Source organism: Euphorbia lathyris, chromosome 2 (genome assembly GCF_963576675.1).
Source record: "Euphorbia lathyris chromosome 2, ddEupLath1.1, whole genome shotgun sequence".
Taxonomy (NCBI): Eukaryota; Viridiplantae; Streptophyta; class Magnoliopsida; order Malpighiales; family Euphorbiaceae; genus Euphorbia; species Euphorbia lathyris.
In genome coordinates, this window is record NC_088911.1 from 69349031 (window position 1) to 69360491 (window position 11461).

The 11461-nt window shown below is 36.7% G+C and overlaps 1 non-coding gene across 1 annotated transcript; it reads right to left on the reverse strand.

The window, feature by feature from the left end:
* Nucleotides 1–10922: 10922 nt before the first annotated feature.
* On the reverse strand, nucleotides 10923–11029 carry LOC136221302 (small nucleolar RNA R71). The gene has a single exon (XR_010685076.1). It is a non-coding gene; the product is annotated as a small nucleolar RNA R71 (small nucleolar RNA).
* Between the last annotated feature and the right edge of the window lie 432 nt (nucleotides 11030–11461).

Genomic DNA, 11461 nt, shown 5'->3' on the forward strand with positions numbered 1-11461 from the left:
TTGGAAGCAGCTGGACTTGAAGGCCAAGCTTTCATCTATTTGGGGTTGCTTTCTTAATTGGAAATTGATTTCTTTGGGTAGAGGTTTTTACCACATCATTCTTTCATCCGCAAAGGCTCTCCAATCTATTTGGAGTCGTGGTGCCATTGCTCTTAGGCCTGGGATTATGTGTTTCATTCCTTGGAGCCCAGGATTTAATCCAGACTCTCACAAATCCACTTTTACTCAAGTTTGGGTCCATTTCTACAATCTTCCTTGGGAATTCTGGGATAAGCGGATCATGGCAAGCATTGCTAGGGCGATTAGGGTGCCCCTTCGTTTTGACAAGAATAATGTGGAGGGTGAAATGGGTCATTATGCTCGTATCTTGATTGATGTGGAGCTTTCTAAGGAAATTCAATACAAACTTCAGGTGGATACTGACACCTCTATGCATTGGATTTCCCTTGAATATGAAAGACTTCCTGACTTATGCTCCATTTGCTATTCCATTGATCATTCTGCTAGAGCTTGTAGGAGGAACCTTCATCGTGAGGAACATGTTGATATAAAGCAAAGAAATGGGAAGCAAAAGATGGGATCTCCCGAACCCCGTGGTAGGTCTGTTACTCAGATTTGGAAACAGAAGCCAGGAGTTGACATGGATACTGGTGAATCCCCTAAAGGGGCTCCTGCCAATGGTGAGTCTGACAAACCTAATAACTGTGACTTGCAGATGGTACTTCATAGTTCTGTCAAGATTAGAGTCGGTTCTTGATTCTGATTCTGGCACGACCCCCAGCTCTCCTTCTCTTGGCTTTCCATCTTATCAACTTGATAAAGAGCTGGGAGTCTTGGGTTGGCAAACCTCTCACTCCAACCCTCAGGTTTCTGAACTTCCTAATTTGCAAATCATTGAGCATTCAGAAAATTGTGATAGTTTGCAGGTGGTTAATGATACAGAGGAAAAGACTTGGTCTAAAGTACAGAAAAGGAAGAAACACAAAGATAACAGCATCCCCCTTGAGGTCAGTGGTAAACGGCATAGCAAGCCTCCTGTGCGGTTTCAATGATTGTGTTATTTTGGAATTGTAGGAGCATCGGTAATGATTGCACTCAACGAGCCCTGAAGCTTCTGTGCCAACAACATCGTCCTGATATTTTGTGTCTTGGAGAACCTCTTGTTTGTTTTAGTGACACTGCTGATCGATTTTGGAGATCTCTGGGTCTTTCTCTCTTTGCCTGGAATGATAAGGATTTGCTGACTCTTTGGCTTCTTTCTAGGGTGCTTCTTCTCTTTCTCTTCATTCTTCTCATGTCCAACATGTTACTATTCAACACTAATTGGGTGGTAAGTCTTTTCTGCTTTCTTTTGTCTATAGTAGTAACCTGGCATCGGAAAGAAGAGAGTTGTGGTCTTCCCTTTACAGTTGTGCCTTTCCAATCAATAATTGGCTAGTGTTTGGGGATTTCAATGCTATTACGGGCTCTCATGAGAAGCTTGGTTCCCCTCCTGCGGCTGGATCCTGCAGGGAATTCAGGAATTTTATTGATGATTGTGATCTTATTGATATTGTTTCTTTGGGTCAGAGGTTTACTTGGTCCAACGGTCGACATGGTGCGGCTCATGTTGAATGTCGCCTGGATAGAGCTTCAGTGTCTGAGGGATTTTTGGATTCTTGGGACTCTATCTCTTGCACGGCTTTGGCAAGATATAGTTCTGATCATTGCCCGATGCTCATTCAATGCAGAATTGGGGTACCAAGGATTGCTAGGTTCAGATTCCATGCAATATGGACCACTAATGATTCTTTAAAGGGAGTAATTGTAGGAAAATAGACAAGCCTAGGCATAGCAGAATAATAAAATTTTATCTATTTTATCTATTTCCCTTTTCCAAGATCTGTTAATTGTTATTTCATATAAAGAGGGATATAATGAAATACCTTTTGTGAAGAACTATCTACAGTTGCAAACGAAGTGCCCACAACTTCTTATATTCAATCCGTGAGCCACGAACGTTTTTTTTCAACACAGAAAACAATAACTAATCAGTAATCAACCTTAATAATAGCAATCGCAATGACTGCCTCTAACAAAATCGATACGAGATCAAAGAGAGAGTAAAAAAGATTGTAATTAGCCGAGACGGTTTTAGAACGATTCCTCTTGCCCCCTTGTTGTGTGTGTCGAAATTTAGCATGTAGGGAGTCTATTTATAGACTTCTCAAAACTCTAACCCTAGTTGTATTAGTTAATTAATTAATTAAAATTTTATTTGGAATAGAATTACTAATTAGATAATTAAATAAATACTTATTATTATCTAAATAATAACTAATTATATTTAGATAATATCACTAATCAAATTAGTTATTTAATTATTATCAGGGATAATTAATTAGAGTTTCAATCACATTAAAATCTCTAATTAATATTATCAGATAATCATTTAATTTAATTTACAATTATAATCTAATTTATAATTATTAATTAAAACAATTTATCCCTAATTTAACTACAAATTTCAGCCCATATATAGTGTCTCACTAATTAAATTTTCGTCCTTTGGTTCCAAGTCCCATATGCGACCCATTAGGTCCTTTATTGCCACTAGCCGTATATATCCTTTGAAATTAATTCATCCTGATTAATTCCAACATATATATAACGGAATACCGTCGCGAGCTGTTACTAGCAGAACCTATGATATTCCCCCAAAGCAATTAAGAAGTCAGGTTGATAACTGACGTTAACCTTTCTGCATTAGGTACAGTATAATATGATCCTTCATCAACTATATCTTGTTGGTCAATTCCTTATAACCATGGAACGTGTCAAGGTTACATATAACAAAGAGTCAGTTTTACTTGTACAGGTTGAATTCACTCTGAAAGATAAGTTAAGTGAAATTTTTATTTCTACTCTTAACTCTATCACCTTGCAAGGATTTCGGTTAATTCACCACAAGCGGCCATTTGGATATATCTCCCATTTATCAGGAGTGATGAATGCTCAATCTGACATTAACTATTCTGCAATTACTTTATGTGATATCCAACCCTGTTCTCACACACCCCAGGCTCTCACCTGTAGTGGATCGTGCTCGCATAGAATCAAAGCATCACACTCCACAATCTAGAATCATTAATTAACGAATGTTTGAGTCTGGGGATTAGTTATACCTACTAATACCAATGTCTAGATATCTAAATATCTAAAGCTTGTGAGATCAGCTTTCTGTCTCGACAGAAAACACTGTTACATGCAAGTCTCAACAGTAATATGCCAACCCCTATAACATATTACTTGACTTGAGTTAACTTTAAGTTTATTGATCTTATTATAAAGTACAGTCTCACTTCATGCTTGTATGAACACTTTATAATTACTTAAACAAACTTAGGATTACTTTCTTTATGAAAGATTTGTGCCTTTATATATAGTTACATTTTAATGCTATATATCTGATTAAATAAATGATTAAATAAACAATTTATTCATTAATATTTATATCCTAAAACAATTGTCTTTAGGACACTAAACTCCAACAGTAATTGCTAATCACTGGACTGCATCCCACATCTCTATCCCTCCTGCTCAACTATTATGTCATAAACTTCACACTCTTATACCTATTCTCATGGATTGGAATAAAAACGTGTTTGGCAGAATTGATTCTAATATCCACCTTGCAGATATTCAAAAGCAAATTTCAAAGCACGGAGATTCTCTGGAGTTGAGTAGTGCTTCTTCTGCCGCCTGCTCCAACCTTGATTTACAACTTCTTCGGTAGGAGATGATATACAGAGAGAAAAGCCGTGTTAAGTGGCTTAAAGAGGGGGATAGGAACACTAGTTTTTTCCAAAGGCATGTTAGAGTTAGTAAGACTTGGGCCGACATTAATCATTTAAGGATCAGCAATGGGGGTCCCACCACTGACACGGTAAGATTATATGATCATGTAATTGAGTATTTCTCTAATCTCTTTCGTAGTTCTAGAGAGCATGTTGATCTTTCTCCAATTAATGAGGTAATTCCCAACTTAGTAACTTCTTTGGAAAATGAGGAATTAATTTCTAAACCCTCATTTGAAGCTATTAAAGAATGGTCTTTTCCATGGATCTTGACAGTGCCCCTGGTCCTGATGGTTTTGGGGGAACTTTTTATCATTTCTTTTGAGATATTGTAGGGAAGGATGTTTGCAATATGGTTCAAGCTTTCTTTGATCATGGTTGCATACTGCCTGGTTTAAACTCTAGTATTATGGCTCTTATTCCTAAAGTTGCCAAAGCTGACAGAATTGAGAATTTTCATCCAATTGTGATGAGTAACTTTGGTTTCAAAATCATCTCAAAAATTCTTGTTGATCGCCTTGCAGTTATTGCTGCAAAGATTGTCTCTCCCAACCAGTATGGTTTCCTTAAAGGTAAAAGCATTCATCAATGCATTGCCTTAGCTTCTGAGGGAGTTAATATGCTTAACAGAAAACGTTTTGGTGGTCACATGGCCTTAAAAATTGATATTCGTAAAGCTTTTGATACTTTAGATTGGAACTTCCTCTTGGCTGTGCTGGACTCGTTTGATTTTTTTGCTCATATTCAGGGATTGGATCCTTAACATTCTGGCATCTGCTCGTATTTCTGTGATGATTAATGGTTCTCCAAAGGGTTATTTTTCTTGTTCTAGAGGGGTTAGAAAAAGAGGACCCCCTTTCTCCTCTTCTGTCTGACATTACTGAGGATTTTTTCTCTCGTTGGCTTGCTAAAATGGTGAGGGATGGTAGTTATTCTCCTATGTATTATTCTGGGGGAAATCACTTTCCCTCTCATCTTCTTTTTGTTGATGAAATACTCATTTTTGGAATGGCTTCCTTGAGGAACTTGCATGCTCTTAAGGATTTCTTCCTGCTCTATGGGCAGATCTCCGATCAGCAGGTTAGTTAGGACAAATCTGCTGTCTTTTTTAGTTCTCAGGTGAGTTCTCCGAGGAGGGTTCGTCTTGCTCACTGTCTTGGCATCCGTTTGGAGTCTCTCCCTTTCAGATACTTAGAAGTCCCTCTATTTATTGGAGCTCCAAGGGCTCATCATCTCAGCAGCCTTGCAGACAAATTTCTCTCTCAATTTAGCAAGTGGAAAGGTAGCTCCCTTTCCTTTGCTGGACGTTTAACTCTAATTAAGTCTGCTATTACTGGTTCTCTGGTGCACTCATTCTTGATCTATAAGTGGCCAGTGGGATTGTTGAACAAACTCAATCGAAGTGTTAGAAACTTCCTTTGGACGGGTTGTATTGATCAGAGGAAGCTAATCACGGTTCCCTGGCAAACTTATTGCAAAAGTTTGGAGGGTAGAGGTTTGGGCATTAAAGACTTTAGGATCTTTAACCAGGCTCTCTTGGGTAAGATGTGTTGGGAATTAATTCAAGGCAACAGTCTAGCTATTACTCTAATGAAATCTAGATTTCTGGCTGTCTCTGGTTTGCCTAAAGCTACCATTGCTCCTTCCTCGATTTGGTCTTCCTGTAAATTTGTTTATTCATCTATTTGGGACCAGACCTTTTGGTGGATTGGCTAGTCTTCTACATTCAATTTCTGGATTGATAGGTAGATCATTCCATCGGTGGCGGACAGATTGGGTCTCGATCTTCAGGAAAAGCGTTCGCGCTATAATTCTGTTGATGACTTTTTGGTAAATTCGGAGTGGCTTGACTTAGGTACTCTACCTTCGGTTGTTCAAAGCAGTATTCGAACTATTCACAGGGGTAGAGATGATATTGATTTCTACGCTTGGCAGCCCTCTACGAAAGGTATTTTCTCTGCCAAGGAGTACTATTCGGTTCTCAGTCCTAGTTCCTCCTCGGTGGACTGGTATAAATTTGTTTGGAATGCTCACACTCCCCCTTCTCGCTCCTTCACTTTCTGGAGAGTTTTTCCTGGACGGGTTCTGACTCACGACCTCCTGCAGTGTCTTGGATTCTCCATTGCCTCTCGTTGTGCTCTATGTGGCAGGGATGCTGAGTCCATGAACCACTTATTCATTAGTTGTTCTTTTGCAGATTCTCTTTGGAGGGCCCTTGAGATTCATTTTGAATGCTCTTTGCCTCGACATTCCCAATTCATCCACTTCTTCAGCAATCTTCGTAGCATTCATTTTGGCTCACAAGTGTCGATGATCTGGTGTGTTGTTGTTGTCACTTGCATCTGCTTAATCTGGCATTGCAGGAATGAAGCAATCTTTAAGGAAGTTTCTCCTTCTATTCAGCACTCAAATATCACCATCTTTCGAATGATTCGAGAGTCCTTGGCCTCTTCTAAAGGTTTTTTTGCTCTTCTCGGAGAGATGCTGCTATTTTATCCCGACTTCTGGCTTCTCTTAGGCCGCCTCCTGCTCCTAACATTATTCTGGTCCATTGGCTTAAACCTCCTCTGGACTGGGTTAAAGTCAAATATGGATGGCTCTACTTTTGGCACTCCTAGCATGGCTGGAGCGGGAGGCATTTTTCGCAACCATCGAGGCTTTCCCAAAGGTTGTTTTGCTTTTTCTACCCCGCCTTCTTTTGCTTATATGGCTAAATTGAGAGCCGTTATTTTCGCAATTGAACTTGCTTGAGAGAAAAATTGGCATCGGTTTTGGGTTGAATCAGACTCAATGTACGTAGTTAATCTACTTAGACACCACTCCATGAATGTTCCTTAGAGTATTCGACAAGAGTGGTTGCATTGTCTCATCATTTGCTCTAGAATGAACATTATCTTTTCACACATCTTTAGGGAAGGAAATAGAGTTGCTGATGCATTGGCAAAGTTTGGATTCTCTTCCTCCGTGATCAATTGGTGGCCTTCAGCTCTTGCTTTTTGCTACAGGTTTATCAATGATGACATTTGTAGTATTTCACAATTGCATTTTTCTTGACTTTTCCTATCTTTTCTCCTCCCCTCCCCCTTCTTTTGTTTGTCCTTCTTCCTCTTCTCTTGTTCAAACACTCACTTTTTTCTTTTATTTATATATTGAGGGTTTGACAGTTCTTGGGCCATGGGTTCTCACCCCGCCCAAGTTATGTCTTGTCCCAATTTTTATCAAAAAAAATATGTGCAATTTGTGTAGAATAAGAAATAAAATATCTATATTTTCTAATAATATCTGAAATCGATCTAACTTACCAATGTCAGGGATAAAATTGTTTTTAGCTGCCAGCATTATGGGTGAAATTACACCATTTTAGACGTTAAGAGTAAAATTATTTCTAATTGTAAACGTTATGGGCATTTTTTCACATCTTTCAGATCCATTTCTGTCGTTAGCAAGGTTATCTCTCGCTACCTTATGCATCTTTTCTTTTTTATTTGTCTTTTTTTTCAAACTGATATCTCCAATTGAAGAACCGATAGAAATAGAAGATGCATGGACAACTAAAATTGGGAAACATAAAAGTGTCAAAAATTACAAGAAATTCTTATATTTCTCAAGGTCATTATTCGATTTTTTTTTCATATGTTGTAGTTATTTTGTTGGGATAAGTACAAAAAAAATGCATGTGGTATACACTTTTTACAAACTCAAACCTGTGGTTTTTTTTTTGCAAAGAGAGGTCTGTGCTAAACGTCGTTAGCAAACAGGGGTAAAATTGACTAACGGTGTTAAAATTCAAAGAGAAAAGAGTTAATTTGGTCCTTATATTTATTTATTTTATAAATTAACCCCCCTAATTATCTAATTATCACAAATAAACCCCAAAATCAAAAATAAAAATAAAAAATACCATCTTCTCCATCCCTTTTTAATTTTTATTTTTATTTTTGATTTTGGGGTTTATTTGTGATAATTAGATAATTAGGGGGGTTAATTTATGAAATAAATAAATATAAGGACCAAATTAACTATTTTCTCTTTGAATTTTAACACCGTTAGTCAATTTTGCCTCTGTTTGCTAACGGCGTTTAGCACAGACATCTCTTTGCAAAAAAACCCACAGGTTCGAGTTTGTAAAAAGTGTATACCACATGCATTTTTTTTGTACTTATCCCTATTTTGTTCTCAATTGTGTTATTGTTTTATTTTTATTAAACAATAGTTGTTATAGTTTCATCTTTCAGAGATGAAATTATATTTCTGTCGTTACCAAGGTTCCATACCTATTACTACCTTATCCATGTTTTCTTTATTTGTCTTTTTTTTAAAACGATTAAAATAAAGATTTTGTATATTTTCATTCTTTTTTAGTATATGTTGCTAGATGTTATCATTTCAATTGTTAACTCTAACTAAAATTTAGATTTTCAGCCTTATATGAACTCAATTTTTAGCTTAAATTGAAGTTAGATTAATTTTTCTAATTCGGAACCTGTGAAATCCACTCATTTTTTTGTTTGAGTTTATTTAACTTATATGGATTGTATTTTTATTTGTATACATTTTGGTACAAAAAGATATAAAGTTTCACACAATAGTTGTTCATTGAAGTTGGAGACATATTGAATAAAATATTAAAGATGTATTGAAATATTATACTTGCAATGAAGTTTATTTCAATTATAAATTATCTTATGTTATTATTATTATTATTATTATTATTATTATTATCAAGTTATTTTTTCCCAATTCCCTAGACAAAGAGATTGTAAGCGTCAATAAAATAGTTAGTTTGCGACCGAACTTACTTAAATTGGTGTCATGAACTTGCTTAAAGTAGCCTATTGATATCTAAACTTAATTAAAGTGATTTATTGACCCTTTGAACTTACTTAAATTGATATGTGATTCAACTTGCTTATCCAAATTGACAAATTGTCACTTTGCTAAGCTGCCACATATGATTTAGAGAGTTAAGCATGCCACTTTTTAAATAAGTTTAGGGGTTAAGCGGATTATTTGGCTAAATATAAGTTTCTTTTATATATTATACATCAGCTTGTGCTGGAAGCCGATTCCAGCAGCACACGTCTTTCGAAAATGAAGACTACATGTATTGATTTTCATGTAATATTGCAACTTGTTCTTTCTCGATTATTTCATATTGCCTCCAATATTCTGGCAGTTCGGTGGACACCTCCCCAAGGTGGCTAGGTCAAGGCAAACACAGATGGAGCAGTCACCGGTGTCACATTCGACCCTAAACGGTATCGGGTATGAACGGAAAACAGAATAACCAACTTCTAACAGTCTAGAAGGCGAATCGATTTTCTACGAATAAAAATTTATTTGGACTATCTAAAGTTTTATTTAATTATTTGACTTGGACTCGATAATTCTATCAAGCTTCCTACGTATCCCGAACGTCTTTTGATCTTTAACTCGGGAATCAAGGCCACGTAGTCTACCTATTTTAGGTAGTTCTTTTAACTTATTGAGACGGTTTCACTTATTGACATGTTAATGATTTAACTGTATACCACTAGTATAGAAATGGCCTATGGCCACAGTCGTACCTTCATTAGCCACGGTTGTATGACCGTGGCCAAAGGGGGGCGTGGCAAATGCTTGGCGTCTTTAGCCACGGTTGTTCGACCGTGGCTAAAGGGGTATTAGAGTCAGTTTTTACGTATAACCGACTCTAATGCCCTATATTTTGGCCACGGTTGTTACGAAAAACCGTGGCTAAAGAGTTCTTTAGCCAAGGTCTTTTGTAACAACCGACCCTAATGCTCTGATCATTAGAGTCGGTTGTAGAAGAACCGTGGCGAATGATAAGAGCATTAGAGTCGGTTGTTGCAACGACCGACTCTAATGCTCTGATCATTAGAGTCGGTTGTTCTGCAACTATAGCCAATGTCAATTATATTAGAGTCTAATATTAAACCGCAATTCTGATGCGCTACAGTTGATTAACTAGGATTAATCCCTAACAAGAACACCAATTTGATTAAGGTAGCAATCTATTCCGATCGTAGAAAGATTGTCTACAGTTCGAAGCCCAGTAATTGCATTAATCGATAAATTGTTACACACTAACAATCTAATCAAAGTTATAAGTTGCTTTGTTGCTTAGTGCGTGCAAGTCTTGAATTCTACTTATTCTTAAACATAGTTCCTGTAATTGTAATCCAAACTATTGGTAGAATTGGATTCTGAATCACAACCATTTATTCCATTCAAACCAAATAAAAACGTTTTCTAATTAAACCTAGAGAAAGTGAATTTAATCTGAATTAAATAAGTTTTTGTAAAATAAGCATTCCCTGTGGGTTCGATATCTTTTATTACTACAAGCGAAAGCCGTGCACTTGCGGAAATCGCTCAACAAGTTTTTGGCGCCATTGCCGGGGAACGCCAATTTTTTTGCAAAAAAATAAATTTTTCGTATTTTATTCCGAATCTAGGTTTACACATACTTATATTATTATTTACATAGAATTTATTCATTTTACTAACAATTTTATTTTTCAATTTTTTTGAAGGTAATTTCAGTTCGTGCGTGTAATTTCAGTTGATACGCAGTACTAGAAGTTTGGGCATTCAACCAGAATCAGTCGATCCAGAAATTGAAAGAACGATAAGAGAAATAGAAATAAAAAGAAAAAGAAAAAGAAAAAGAACAAAGAGACACAGAATCAAGAGCCACAACCAGTGAAAATGGCAGATCCCCCTAGACTTATGGATTACACTACACCAGGAGTTGAAGGTGTTGCGAATAGCATAGTTAGACCCCAAATAAATGCACACCAATTTGAAATCAAACCAGCCTTGCTAAACATGTTACAAAATAGTGTGACGTTTTATGGACTATCTAACGAAAACCCTAATACCCATTTGAGCAATTTTCTTGAAATTTGTGATACCTTTAAAATTACGGGCGTTTCTGCCGAAACAATCAAACTTCGCCTATTTCCTTTCACTTTGAAGGACATGGATAAAGTTTGGTATTCTATGTCGGCCGGAACATTCCAATCTTGGAACCAATTAGCCCAAGCATTTTTATCCAAATATTTTCCCCTAGCCAAAACACCGAAAATTATAAAAGAACTAACATCATTCACACAACATGAAAATGAAACCATGTATGAAGTATGGGAACGTTTCAAAGAACTTTAACGTTTATGCCCACACCATCATTTGCTCGATGAACTTTTAATGCAAACTTTCTATAATGGAATAAATCCCACAACCATAGGTTCATTAGATGCTATATCGGAAGGGTTATTTATGAAGAAAACATCTGCTGAATCGAAAGAACTTTTAGAGGAAATGGCAATTAACAGTAGCATGTGGCTTGCCAAACGTGCACATACACCAGTTACTCCAAAACCATCGTCCTTGACTTCGTCCCCTATTAAAGGTATAGTTAATCTTGACCCTATTGCGATGTTACAAGCCCAATTTTCTGCGCTTTCGCACAAAATTGACAAGTTTATGACACCGTGTGACATTAATGGAAGCACCATCCAAGTTGATATGGATTATAGTGGTGCGGATGAGGTAGAACAAGTAAATTTTGTCCAGGGACAAATCAAATCAATAACCCTTATTCTAATACCTACAATCCCGGA